Below are 14,695 nucleotides of genomic sequence, written 5' to 3' on the forward strand. Positions count from 1 at the left end.
ATTGGCCGCTGATTTGTTTCTGTTTTATGTGTGTATTGTGTATGTATTAGTGTTTTTTAATATTGTGTACCGTGCTCCCCCCACAAATTCACGGTCAGCGGTTCGCAGTCCCAGTCATTCGCAGTATTTTCTGATCGTGAATGACCGGGCAGGAGAGGGCAGCCGGAGCGCCGGCGAGTGAAGGAAATCACTCGATGTATTCTCCGACCACCTCTTCCTGTACTAAAGTCAGGCCTCACCAATCAGGAGCTGCATGTCAAAGCAAGAGGCGGTCGGAGCATACAGGGAGTGATTCCCTCACCTGCCTGTCTAGCTGCCCTCTCCTGTCTCCCCTGCCTAAAACCGTTTTCGCAGTTTTTCAAAATTCCTGGAATGTAACCTCAGTGAATTTCAGGGGAGTACTGTATAAAGCGGGATACAAATGAATAAACTCTATAAACTCTACAAATTATACAGCAGAATAATAATACTTACATATGATTTGTGCTGTTAATTGGCAATTATGCACATAAGTGATAGGTACTTTGATGTAACAAATGCAACAAAATTGCTTAAAGGGGCATAATCGAAAGGGACATCTAATTCCGTTTGCGTCTAAGTCGCAAGTCGTCCAAAGTAAAAAAAATAGCCTAAGACACATTTTTGAAAAATACATCCAAAATTTTTTTTTTTTTCAAAAATCATCTAATTATACGTCCTGCCATTCTGATCGTCCAAGCCGCTAAATCATCCATCTTTATACCACTTTTCGTCCAAGTCAAAAACACCTAGAACAAGCCCTGTTGGATGTGGGAGGGGTCTGCAAAGTGATAGACTGAACACCCAGACATGGCACCTCAATAGTGGGGTACCTTACAGGGCACTGCTGTGAACTTACAAAAAGGGTGCCATGTCTTCTCCTCACTACAGCTCCCTTATAGATCATGGTGAACCATCCAAACCAACTCCAGAATCCCCTAGACCCACTTATCTACCACCCCAATAGCCCTTATGGCTGCAGGAGCCACTTATATGACAGTACAAAAGGGTTTTGGGGGTGTATAAGGCAGTGCACATGTTTAAGTATCAATGCAGTGATTACAGGGGCTTATGGGTATGGGTCCTCCTCTGCATGAGTCCCTAACCAACCCCCAAGATGCCTTAAGCTGCCTCTGTGCTGGACGACTAGGCTTTCCTATGTCAGGCTGCCAGGTGATGATGGTCTGGAGGCTGAATTTTAAAGGTGTGATTAATATTTTTATGTAGTGGGGTTGGTGATCACTGGGGTAGTGTGTGTGGGGGTCTGTTTTATGGGTTTGCCGTCCTTATCTAGTGACTTTAGGTGTTTTTTTGTGACTTAGACCATGTTTTATATGGTCTAAGTCACAGCGTCCAAGTTCCGTCGATCCTGGGATGTATAACTTTCGGTTCTACATGCTGTACGACTAAGTGTAAGGTCTCACCAAAGTCTTATACAGGGGCATCAATACCTCCTTTTTCCTACTGGCCATACCTTTCCCTATGCAACCTAGCTTCTAGCTTTCACCGTCACCTTTTCAACCACCTTAAGATCATCACAGACAATCACACCCAAGTCCCGCTCTTCTGTCATGCACATAAAATCTTCACCCCCTAAACTGTACCGTTCTCGGGTTTTTGTAGCCCAAATGCATGACCTTGCTTTTCTTAACATTAAATTTTAGCTGCCAAATTTCAGACCATTCTTTAAATTTCTCCAGGTCTTTCTTCATGTTATTCACACCATCCTGGGTGTCTACTCTATTGCAAATTTTGGTATCATCCACAAAGAGGCAAATCTTACCCGACAGTCCTTCAGCAATATCGTTTATAAAAATGTTAAAAAGAACAGGCCCACTGGCAACATGTCTTTCCTCAGAGTGCCTAGTTTATCAAATACTATGTTACATATGCTTCAGGGCACAATTAGGCACCAGCAGTTACAACTGTCATTGACTTGTTGGCATCTAGGTTTAGGCGCATCAACACCCACTTATGCTAGTATTCTATAACATTTTTAATTAATGAATTTGATGGCAATATTTATTCCTAAAAAACTGAAACAAACCTCACTCAGTATTCCCCAAATGTGATGAGTCCTCTGCTCTGGAGTCCTTTTAGTGTTAGATGGTTGCACATTACACACCTGTAGTTGATATGCCTGGAATTCAGTACTCACACAACATACAGGGCTTAATTCACTCAGTCTTTCGCAAACACTTCTGGACTTAAGTTCCTTCATGCTTTTCCCCAGGGTGAGTCCCAGGGAAGTGAAAAAATGTCCCAGTTTTCTTTGAATCGATAGGGTTTTACTAATTTCACATCAATGGCCCAAAAAACTTGTGGTCCCTGAAAACAAATAGACAAGCGGTCTGCTAGTCCTAGAAGGATGGGAGACTTTGAAGCTGACTTGGAGATATTAAAAATCTTTATTATGGAATAATAAATAAGAGTTCCTGACAGGCCATGTTTTGCTCACCAGGGGCTGCTTCAGGGGCAATTCGTATGCTGATAAAATAAATATGGGGTCCTTTTACTAAGGCGTGCTAACCGATTTAGCGCGTGCTAAATGCTAAGGCGCCTTAACAATATAACGGGCGCCTTAGCATATAGCGCGTACTAAATCAGTTAGTGCGCCTTAGTAAAAGGACCCCTAAATAATAATCATAAACTCAAAATCATAAATTTCACACAGTAAATTAAACATATGAACTGACAAATATCATCCTCAAATCTCTGCTCCAAATATGTCTATGCTCGAGCTCCATGCAAGTTCATGCTTTCTTGTAGATGGGAGCAATTTTGTAAGCAGCATTTCACGTACGTACACTGGCATACAGACCATGCACAAAAATTCCTTTGTGAAGTTATCCATAGTGCACTTTTGAGCTTTTAAGAAGAGTGAAGGTGAACATTTCCAGACCTGACAGATGAACTGTAGCACGCAGAAAATCAATGCTAGCAAAGTGAGAAATAAAGAAAGACCCTGAACTGCCATCAGATCAGATGTAATTGGCCTCGTCCAATATACTGTGCTGCTAGAGGCTCTGAGGCAATGCTCAAGTACACAAGATTCAAGGACAACGTATTCACAAAAGTAACTGCAGAGTAAGTAATTACTGTAGATTAAGGACTTATCAATTGGGTTGCGCAAAGAACAACAATATGACTCATTTGAGTGATTTGGAAAGTTTCAGGCCAGGGCAATGATTTATATAGGTAACTAGCTGATCACCTGGCGTTGCCCGGATATTTATTTATTCCAATCTTCTATTAGACAGGAAAAGGAATCGTGGACATCTTCATTTTTAGCAGGAATAATGGCCGTCTGTCTGGGGCTGAACTTGGACTTAAACGGCATTGGAAGTGTCAGTGTTATCTCAGGAAGTCTCTGAAGCTCTAGATGTAGCAGCTCTCTTGCGCAGCATGGCAAGTCTTGTATTCCTGTCCTCGGGAGTTTCTTGTCTACGCTGTTGTTTCATATTTTAGCCTTTGATTGCACTTGGCCAATTGTCTTACGTTTCGTTGGAGGCACTGTTACAGCAATATCTGTGGTTTTATACGTCACCCCACTTCCCACCTCCACAGTACTTTTTTCCAGATAGTAAGTCATATGTATACCAATGTGTATATCTATTTATCCCAATCCCTATCGTGCATAGTAAGTCATATGTATACCAAGTTTAGTTGAAATCTGTCCATGCGTTTCAGCATTATTCTGTGAAAACTATGGTTTAGACAGTAATATCTGTCGTTTTTGATAATTTTTACCTCACCCCCTTCCAACCCCCACAGTATATTAAATGATATGTATACCAGGTTTAGTTGAAATCTATCCATCTGTTTCAGAGTTATGCTGGAATGGATTCAAATAAAGATACTTTATAGTGGTGAATGAAAATATTTTTTTACAGCTTAATAAAAAGTACAATATTCAAATTATAATGTGAAATATTTGACAAAATGAATACAATACAACTAATGCAAAACGTGATTATAAACAACATTTTTAGTTTCACCTCCTGGAGCAAGAACATATAAATTCTTGGGTGAACCCAGCCCTGAGCAAGCAACATAGAGTTGTGGGCCGCGAGACCCCCAGAACATATCACCCCAGGTAATGAGGGATCTGCATACCAAGTTTCGTTCAAATCGGTCAAGCCGTTTATGAATTACTGTGAGAAAGGCAGCTTTTTACATTTTTTCCATTGACATGAATGGGTGAAATATGATTTTCTGTTTGTAGCTCTGCCCACGTGTGCAAGTGGGCCGTGAGACCCCCAGAACATATCACCCCAGGTAGTGAGGGATCTGCATACCAAGTTTCGTTCAAATCGGTCAAGACGTTTTTGAATTACTGTGAGAATGGCAGCTTTTTACATTTTTTCCATTGACATGAATGGGTGAAATCTGATTTTCTGTTAGTAGCTCCGCCCACTTGTGCAGGTGGTCCGCGAGACCCCCAGAACATATCACCCCAGGTAGTGAGGGATCTGCATACCAAGTTTCGGTCAAATCGGTCAAGCCGTTTTTGAATTACTGTGAGAATGGCAGCTCTTTACATTTTTTCCATTGACATGAATGGGTGAAATCTGATTTTCTGTTTGTAGCTCCGCCCACATGTGCAGGTGGGCAGCGAGACCCCCAGAACATATCACCCCAGGTAGTGAGGGATCTGCATATCAAGTTTCGTTCAAATCGGTCCCACAGCTTTTTACATTTTTCCCATTGACTTGAATGGGTGAAATCAGATTTTCTGTTTGTAGCTCCGCCCATGTGTGCAGGTGGGCCACGAGACCCCCAGAACATATCACCCCAGGTAGTGAGGGATGTGCATACCAAGTTTCGTTCAAATCGGGCAAGCCGTTTTTGCGTTGGCAGCTTTTTACATTTTTTTCCATTGACATGAATGGGTGAAATCTGATTTTCTGTTTGTAGCTCCGCCCACGTGTGCAGGTGGGCCACGAGACCCCCAGAACATATCACCCCAGGTAGTGAGGGATGTGCATACCAAGTTTCGTTCAAATCGGGCAAGCCGTTTTTGCGTTGGCAGCTTTTTACATTTTTTCCATTGACATGAATGGGTGAAATCTGATTTTCTGTTTGTAGCTCCGCCCACGTGTGCAGGTGGGCCGCGAGACCCCCAGAACATATCATCCCAGGTAGTGAGGGATCTGCATACCAAGTTTCGTTCAAATCGGTCAAGCCGTTTTTGCGTGATCGCGGCACATACACACACACATACATACATACACACATACATACCTCCGATTTTATATATAGAGATATTTGTCTAAAGAATGAAGATTATGTATTATGTTCTCCATATAACTCATTGTCCATTTCTAATATACCCTGGTAAAATCCATATAGTGTGATGGGCATTAATGCCACCTGCTGGCTGTACTAAACATTATCATCCACTGTAGGGAAATATATTCTTTAATCCTGGTTATATTGTATAAACTCTTATCAGTCCCAGAATATTTTACATTACATTACATTAGTGACTTTTATTCCGCCATTACCTTGCGGTTCAAGGCAGATTACAAAAGATGTTAGCTGGACAATTCCAGAAGAGTTACATGGTTGAGCAGGTTATTTTGGGATTGAAATGCTTCCTGTGGAGTTAGTTTGTCTTGATGGATTTCTGAAAGTTTTGTAGTCTGGTGTCGTGATCAGTAGATTGGATAGTCGGTGGTCCAGTTTCACTGCCTGCGTGGCCAGTAGGTCATCGTACATTTTTATTGTGTTTGCCGTCTCTGATTGGGGGGGGAAGGGTGTCTGGGTTCTCCTTAGCCTGGTTGTGGCAGTTTGGATAAGGCAGTTATTCAAGTAGGCTGGGCTATTTCCATTCATTGCTTTAAATAGTAGACAGTAAAATTTGAATTGTATTCTTGCTTGTATTGGGAACCAGTGTGAGTCAAGGTATGCGGCGGTGATGTGGTCGTATTTCTTTAGCACATAGATCAGTCTCAGGGCTGTGTTTTGTACCATTTGTAGTTGTTTTATCATGACTGCAGGGCAGGGCAGATAGAGGATATTGCAGTAGTCTAGAAGTCCTGTGAAGATGGAAGTTACGTCAGAGAGACAGGCCAAATGCTTAAGACCAGGCTCAATTTACATGGGCCCCACATCAAAGACCACAGTGGCTAACCAGGGTGACACCTCTGTAGGACACATTTTGCCAGGCCAGAGCACTGCATGAATGAATTTATGGGAAGAATTCTAAAAGGAAACTTCCAAACCATCCAGGAACATAAAACCTTTTGACAGTAAAATGATGAAATATTTGGAACCTACTAGACAGGACTTAACAAAGATCTGGATTTCCTATCACATCATAAATCATAACATTATACTTCTTTATCACCCTCCGATCACCCCTCCTACCTGTCCCTGTGAGACTGTCACTTTTTTATGTTTCAAATATATAACCTGATATATATCATCATTTGTTCATATCTGAAGAATGGATTCCTTACAAAAGGTAATAAAAAATGTATTAAGTCAGTCCAATAAAAAGGTATGGTCTTATTTTCCTTTCCTTGTTTAATTTCTATTTATGACTTTTAAAAGTGGACTGTAGCAGCTACCATACCACTTCACTCTCCCTGTCAGAAGCCCCTTTCGATCCCCTTCCTAATATCCTCTATTCCTCTTCCCACAGATACACTCCCAAGACACATTCCCATCACACCCCCTTTCTCTTACTTCTAGTTTTTCACAGCATAATTCAATTCACTTATCCCTTCTTATTCCTCTCTCAATAGCTCTATACCCAATGAATGTCCCCAGAGCACGGAAGGCTGGTTACCCTCACACCAGCCTTAAACAACCCAACCTCAGCTCCCTAAACCTGGTATGTTAAATGTCTAAATAGTTTGTAGGTGACTAACACAGGGCAGATACTGAAGAAACAAGGGAACCTGCACCAGAACCAGCGGCTCAGATTGAGCCAGGAAAACACTTCAGGACATAGTAGAGGGTGTGAAGGAGACTGTCCTAAACCTCATGAGGTTAGAAGAGTATAGAAGAGAGTGTCTTGTTAGAGGGTTTAGGAGAAAGTATCTTAATCCCCTGAGCCCTTATTCCACCCCCTGGAAGAGGAGGGTTTAATGGAAAATTATTTCTAATGTTCCCCTCTTCATATGAAAACCTCCCCATTATCTTGATCTCCATTCAATTCCTTGTCCACTTGCAATACTGGAGGACTGATAGAGTTTGTACTGAACATTAACCTAGTAGAAGGATACATTGCTCATTCCCCCTCTTAAATTCAATCAATTTGTACCTCGCTTAATCTATTGTAAACCGCATAGAACTTAACGGTATTGCGGTATATAAACTGTTATTATTATTATTATATCCTTCTACTAAACTCATATCCTTCTACTATCCTTCACTAAACTCAAAACCAATTTTATTACCTCTATTACTTCTAATATGATCACTCTTGCGTATAATGTAGTCTAACAAACTGTACATTGTAATCTGATGTAATTTTAAGAATCTGCATATTGTAACTCGCTAATTGTCCAGCTCTCTTCAATGTAAACCACCTAGAAGTCACACGATTATGGCGGTACAGAAGAATAAAGTTATTATTATTATTTCCATCTTTCAAACTCTTCTGGGCAAATCTGCAATAAAACAGGACAATTCTTAGGGGCCATTACAAGTGAGGATGATTGCACAAGCCTGACATGGTACCCCATTTACCCTAGGATTTAAGTTATTGCAAATGTCAGCAGGAGAAAAGAAACTGCACAAGCAAAAACTGCAGCAGGTGCTCTGGGTGGTTTTGAACTCTAGAAAGGTAATTTTATGACGTCACTCCTTGTGCGGCCACATAGAATGCAAATGACCTCTTAGAAAATATCAAATGGTGCAAAAGTATGTGCCATGATATGATGGTGTGATGCGGATATGTAATGGGCACAGTTTGGATGTGGAATGGGCACAAAGGGGGTGATTCTATAAAATGCTCACTAAGCACCAGCTCTACAGTAGGATCTTGGCACCAAGATTCCATTATGGAATTCTAGCGCAAGCCAATACTGGCATGCCAAAACGATAAATCCAATTTTTTCAAGTGTGACACACCAATACCTCCTAATAATAGGCTAATGCCAGATCAGGCATATCTCTAAAAAAAACTCTATTAGAGATTATGGATGTCAAGTGCCGCAGCTATTTGCCGTTAAAACCAGTCTGGGCCAATAACCTGTATGCGGCCTATCATTGGCCCAAAATGTCACACCCGAGCTAAGTATTACATACAAATACTATAAGCAAGAGGTCCTAATAGGGGCACAAGTATATACACATAAGTTAATTTAGTAAGTGCTCTTAGAGGCAATTATATTTAAGGCAATTATATAAAACAAAATTAAAAATCAAAAATTTGAACTCATAAGGAAACATTTTGGACCGATGATAGGCCGCAGACAGGTTATTGGCCCAGACTGATTTTAATGGCAAATAGCTGCGGGCACTTGACATCCATAGTCTCTAATAAAGTTTCTTTTAGAGATATGCCAAACCTTTAACACACCATCATTTATGCCTGCCATGGACATGGTGTAACTATTAGCACCTTAGGGAAGCAAAGGTGCATGTAACACAGGATTCTGTATGATATGTATATCAACTGGCACTTCAGCCTGTGCTCTGCCCAGGGCAGGATTAACCAATAGGCCAAGTAGGCACGTGCCTAGGGCCCAAAATGGTCAGAGGGGCCCATTTTTCCAAACAGCGAAGGGTCCCTCCAGCATCGATCGGCAACGCGGCACCCCCCCCCCCCCCTATTGACAGAAAGTAAGACAAGCAAGCAACGCGGGTAAGAAAGGCAACGGGAACTGTAATTGTGCAAGCGGTGCTGCTTGCCCAAAGCTTCCCTCTGACGCAGCTTCCTGTTTCCGCCTGGGCGCATGGTGGGGAGTGGCGGGGCAGGGGGCCCAGTGTAGTTGTGTGCCTAGGGGCCCTTGATGAATTAATCCTGCCCTGGCTCTGCCCATTGGAATGGTGCTTAGTGCAATTAAGTGCCTACCTGCTAATTTTCTCAGCAGCAGCGTGTGTATGGAGTGCCTTAACTGAAGGCACCAATTTTTAGGATTATCTCAATAATGCGCACACTTTCATTTACACCAGCTTTTGAGCAGGCATGAGTGATCTTCCCTACAATCCAGGAGTGTTCTCTGCTGCCTACACTAGTATTTGATAAAGGCATGTAGACGATTTAATAAAATGACTCCCTCTTCCGGATTTCCTCTGACCTATCCTCCTTTTCGAGGAAATGTCCAAGGAGTCCAGATGGCTTTTAAAAACCTGGCACTTTGTCCGGGTTTTGAAAAGCTTCCCATCAAAATCGTGCTGGGAAGGGGCATCCACGCATACGCCACGTGGTGACATCACACACATGCGTGCGCATGACATCATTGCATCGTGTCCACGCATGTGCGGATGCCGTCTGGGTTCGGGGCTGGGAGTCAGAATGGAGCATGATACAGGCAGAACGGGGCAGGCCTGGGGGAGGCGTGGCCATGGGTCCGGATTTTCCTTTGGGACAATCTGGGAACTCTAACCCATGATGTTCCCTCCATGTGCTAAGTTTAAGATCTCAGCAAAAGTTCCACAGTGCTTTGTGCATTCGTGAATTTTCTGTGAAAACGGTTTTCTTGCTGGTGTTAAAAACCCCCCCAAAATGCTTGAGTGAGAGAAAGATTATTTCAAGATGGTGCAACCAAACGGAATTGCAGACTGTGCATTTGGTACCCTTTCTTGCCTGATAATGCAATTTAACACTACTGGGTTCATTTGCTAACAGTGTGTGCTAACACTACTGACATGTTATGTGTTGCATGAACCATTGCATAAAAATGGGCCCTATGGCCAATAATGAATGATAACCTCAGCACAGGTTAACTGTTAGTAAATTACCTACATATCTTGGACAATGCATGTGTGTAGGTTGCTGACTCCAGATTTCCAGGGCAGTTTAATCCAGTCCTGGTTTTATCTTATTGCATGCAGAAACTTACAGTTCTGCGTTCCCTATCATATTTCCGAGGAGAGCCATAACTACAAGTTTGCGCACGCAATGAGATAAAACTAAGACTAAATCAGACTGTCCTGAAATTCTGGAGTTAGTTGACCCATGTGTATATGTGTGCACAGTGGCATAGTAAGGGAAGATGGCACTTGGGTAGGTGATCTGCCACACCCCCTTATTACGCTACTGCTATATCTTTCTCACCCCCCCCCCCCCAACTTTCAGCATCTCCTCTTTATTTTCTTGTCTTCCTTTGTATCCTAATCCTTTCCTTCCCCTCCGTTGAGTGCCCTAGCATCTTTTATCGCTGTCTTTATTTCCTAAATTTCCCCTGATGCTCTCCTCCAACTTCTCCTGTCCCCTGCAGCAGCTCCCTTCCCTTAAGTTCCCTATAGCCACACCAGCTCTTTACCTGCTGCTGCCATTGGATTACAGATGCAGCGGTGATGATGATCATTAGAAGGCAGTGGGACCTCCCAGTTTCACGATGACGATTTGGCAGCATTCCGCCTTTCACAGAAATGGGAAGACTGTGTCTTATGGGGATGGGACACTGCAGAGTCATCAGCACACATGCAGTTGAGAGTTCTCATTCTTGCCTCTGATGCAGTGGTATACTTGGCAGGGTATTGGTAGTGGTATACTGATGCAGTGGTATACTTGGTAGGTCAGAACACCCCTCCTCTGACTTGAGAACCCCCTTTTCCAGGCATGGGAGGGTGTCTGGAGCAGTTGTGGGGCTATGGCCTGCCTGCCCATGGCCATCAACTCTGCAGGACCCCATACCTGGAACAGGAAGATGATGTCAGAGGGGGCAGGGGCCAGTAGACTGTAGCCTCGTTACTGTTTCAGCACCCCCAATTCCCTACACCCAGGGCAGACTGCCCCCACAGCCTCGATCTTGGTAAGCTACTGCTTTGATGATTGCAGGTCCTCGAGAGGCCAGATGCATGCTGCAGTAGCAGTTGAGATCAGAGGAAGTACTCCTCCTCCTGCTCCTACTTATCACTTATATACACATCTGAAAGGCATATACAACGCTGTACATTTTGACATTTATAGACAGTCCCTGCTTGGAAGTGCTTACAGTCTAACTTGGACAGACAGACATGACATATAGGGTTGGGAATGCAGAACCCAAGGTGAGAGAAGTTAGGAGTCAAAAGCACTCTAGAAGAGGTGGGCTTTTAACTGGGCCTTGAACGCAGCCAGAGACTGGGTAGACCCAGTATCTGGCAGTTGTCATTAAAACTGGCATTTATAATGGCTGGCTTTCTGTTCTGGGGGATGGATCCGGAAGCAGCAGTGTGAAGATCGAAGTCAGAGTCACCAGTGTCCCTGGTAAGATGGTGCCTGGATAGAATTGGATAGAGGGAAAGTACTAGATGTGTATATTTAGATTTTAGCAAAGCCTATAAAAGTATTTCACACAGGGATCTAATAAATAAACTGAGTGCCCCTGGGTATGGGCCCCAAAGTAATGGACTGGGAAAGGAACTGGTTGAATGGAAGGTGACAGAGGGTAGTGGTCAATTGAGATCAATCAGAGGAAAGGGATATTATCACTGCTGTGCCTCAAGGTTCAATTCTTGGGCCTCTTCTTTTAAGCCTTTTTTGTGAGTGGTATTACTCAAGGGCTGTCAGGTAAGATTTTCCTCTTTGCGGATGAAAATATGGAATATAATAGACACCCCTGATGGTGTGGATAACATGAGGAAGGTTCTAGTGAAACTTGAAGAATGGTCTGAAATTTGGCAGGTAAAATTTAATGCTAAGAAATGCAAGGTCATACATTTGGGCTGCAAAAACCGTAGGAACTGGTACAGTTTAGGGGATGAAGAATTTTGTGCATGAAAGAGGAGCGGGACATGGTTGTGATAGTATATGATGATCTTAAGGTGGTCAGACAGGTTGAAAAGGCGATGGCGAAAGCTAGAAAGATACTTGGGTGCATAGGGAGAGGTATGGCAAGTAGGGAAAAGGAGGTATTGGTGCCCCAGTATAAGACCCTGGTAAGACCTCATTTAGAATATTGTGTACAATTCTGGAGACCGCACCTCTAAAAAGATATATAAACAGGATGGAGTCTGTCCAGAGGAAGGCTACTAAAATGGTCAGTGGTCTTTGTCATAAGGCATATGGGGATAGACTTAAAGATATCAATATGTATACCTACTTTGGAGGAAAGGTAGGAGAAGGAAGATATGATAGAGATGTTTAAATCACAAAAATTTTTCATCAGTGTTACTCACCAGCTGTGGGCCTAACCTAGAAGATCCACATTACTCAAAAAGGATGGAGAAAAAGCCTCAAGTATAATTATTTTCACGCAGCGGTCATTATTGATTTCAATCTGGCGTTATTGGCATTGGCATAAAAAACTCACATCCAAATAAATGTACGGATCTAACAAGGATATCCACTACTGTGCACAGCAAAATTAGCAAAAATCAAAAGAGATTCATAATTTGAAAACAAAAAATCAAAACTTGGAAAAAAAGCATAACCTGAAAAAAGCAAAGAGGAATCAAAGGCTTAGCTCAGGAATTCTCCCCCGCTGTTCCCCTGTTGGTAAAATATTTTTCATGTATTGCACTGGATGGACTGTTTAGGTCTTTATCTGCTGTCATTTACTATGTTATGTTTACTATGTTACTGTGTAAGCCTTCCTTTTTCTGGCAAAAAAAAGAGAAACTATGATATGTTTTTAAACGTTAGCTGTTCGGTCATTCTTATTATTAGAATAATGGAAATCTAAGTGACCACTGGGTGTCAGTGTTTGCACTTATAATTTCTAAACTCTGACAAAGAAAAATGATATCGTAAATTCAAATTCCTCACATTTAGATTAAATCATGTCATTATGCAGAAAAACATTTTAATTGTTGCATAAATGGACAACATGTTGGTGATATTGATTACTGATGCTTTTTTCAAGGTAAATAATCCTCTTCTTTGAAACATGCATGAATGGCTCTGTTGAAACAATGTGAAGAGTTTGCTTTCACTTAATGCGTAAATAAACTATCCATGATAGACATCCCTGCACAAGAGCACAAGCATAGTCATTAATTGTGCGAAGGGAAGACTGGAACGCTCTTCCGGAGTCTGTTATAGGGGAAAACACCCTCCAGGGCAGGGGTAGGAAACTCCGGTCCTCGAGAGCCATATTCCAGTCGGGTTTTCAGGATTTCCCCAATGAATATGCATGAGATTTATTTGCATGCACTGCTTTCAATGCATATTCATTGGGGAAATCCTGAAAACCTGACTGGAATACGGCTCTCGAGGACCGGAGTTCCCTACCCCTGCTCCAGGGTTTCAAGACAAAGTTGGACAAGTTCATGCTAAACTGGTGAGACTGGACTTCATTTGGAGCACTGGTCTTGACCTTGGGGCCGCCGTGTGAGCAGACTGCTGGGCAGGATGGACCATTGGTCTGACCCAGCAGCGGCAATTCTTCTGTTCTTGTGTCTAAGTTACAATAATCAGCACGATTGGAAAACGTTGTTCCCGAGAAGAAGAATTATGGATGTGTTGTGTTAGGATTTGTCCAGCCGGGCATGTGCATACATTCAAATAGACAAATAATTATGTATTAAGCTCTTGAGGGACATCAGAAAAACTACTACTCAAATGATATTTATAGCACAAGATGAAACAGAATTTGAGCTCTGAGTTGTTTATGTGCAAATGGGCCATTGATTTTAGTTAGTAACTGCTTAAGTTGTTGTTTGCTGAGTACAAATGGGCTATTTTTCCTTATAGTGACATCGACAGATTGGGTGTACTTTGTCAAGTGAAATCTGCAAAAAGGAGCTAGAAATGGTTGGCTCTAAAAAAGTGTATTCTGTTATAGATAGCCTTCTCTTCTTTCTACGCTCTTCGACTTAGTTCTTAACAAAGTGAATTTTAGAAAAGGATGTGCACATTGCAGTTGAGACATCCGGGTTGGGGTGTCTCACGGTCTCAAAATATTTTAGAGCAGGATGTGCCGATGTAGAATCTATTCTAAAATACTCAGAGAAACGGATGTTTCTGTACTGGTTCTACGTGGTGGAAGCATCCATTTAAAAACCATCCATGGCGAAAATATCAATGGGATCAACATGGGCACATAGGTGCCAGAAACTGCACCTGCATGTTATGATATATGCCAGAACTTACACATTTATGGAGGTCAGCCATTTTAGAAAACTAGAACTATATTTTTCTGGAATGATCACAGAGCCAAGTATCCCCTGCTAGCTTTGCTTTTATTAGGGGGTCGTGGGGTATATAAACCACTGATGCATTAAGGGGGTGACCTCCCCTAAACCTTCCAGTGGAGTCTGCTCCGTATGAGCAACTTTCTGGAACCTAGACATTCCAAATGTAAATCCCAACAGTCTGTTTGGACATAGGATAAATGAGTATATTCTCCTTCTGGAATGGAGAAACCCACTCTGCCCTTGCCTCTCCCAGAACACATCCAGACCACATCCCCTGGCCATATACATGTTTTTTAGGCATGTTTAAAACCGAGTCTGAACAAGCAAGTCAAGGCATTTACAAAATTAGTTGTGTGTGTAAGCTTGAAATCTTTTGCTGGCCCTCAAAGCTTTCTCGTATTTACACTGTGGCCCTCTACATGAAAAAGGTTGG

Source organism: Geotrypetes seraphini, chromosome 5, assembly GCF_902459505.1.
Source record: "Geotrypetes seraphini chromosome 5, aGeoSer1.1, whole genome shotgun sequence".
NCBI lineage: Eukaryota > Metazoa > Chordata > Amphibia > Gymnophiona > Dermophiidae > Geotrypetes > Geotrypetes seraphini.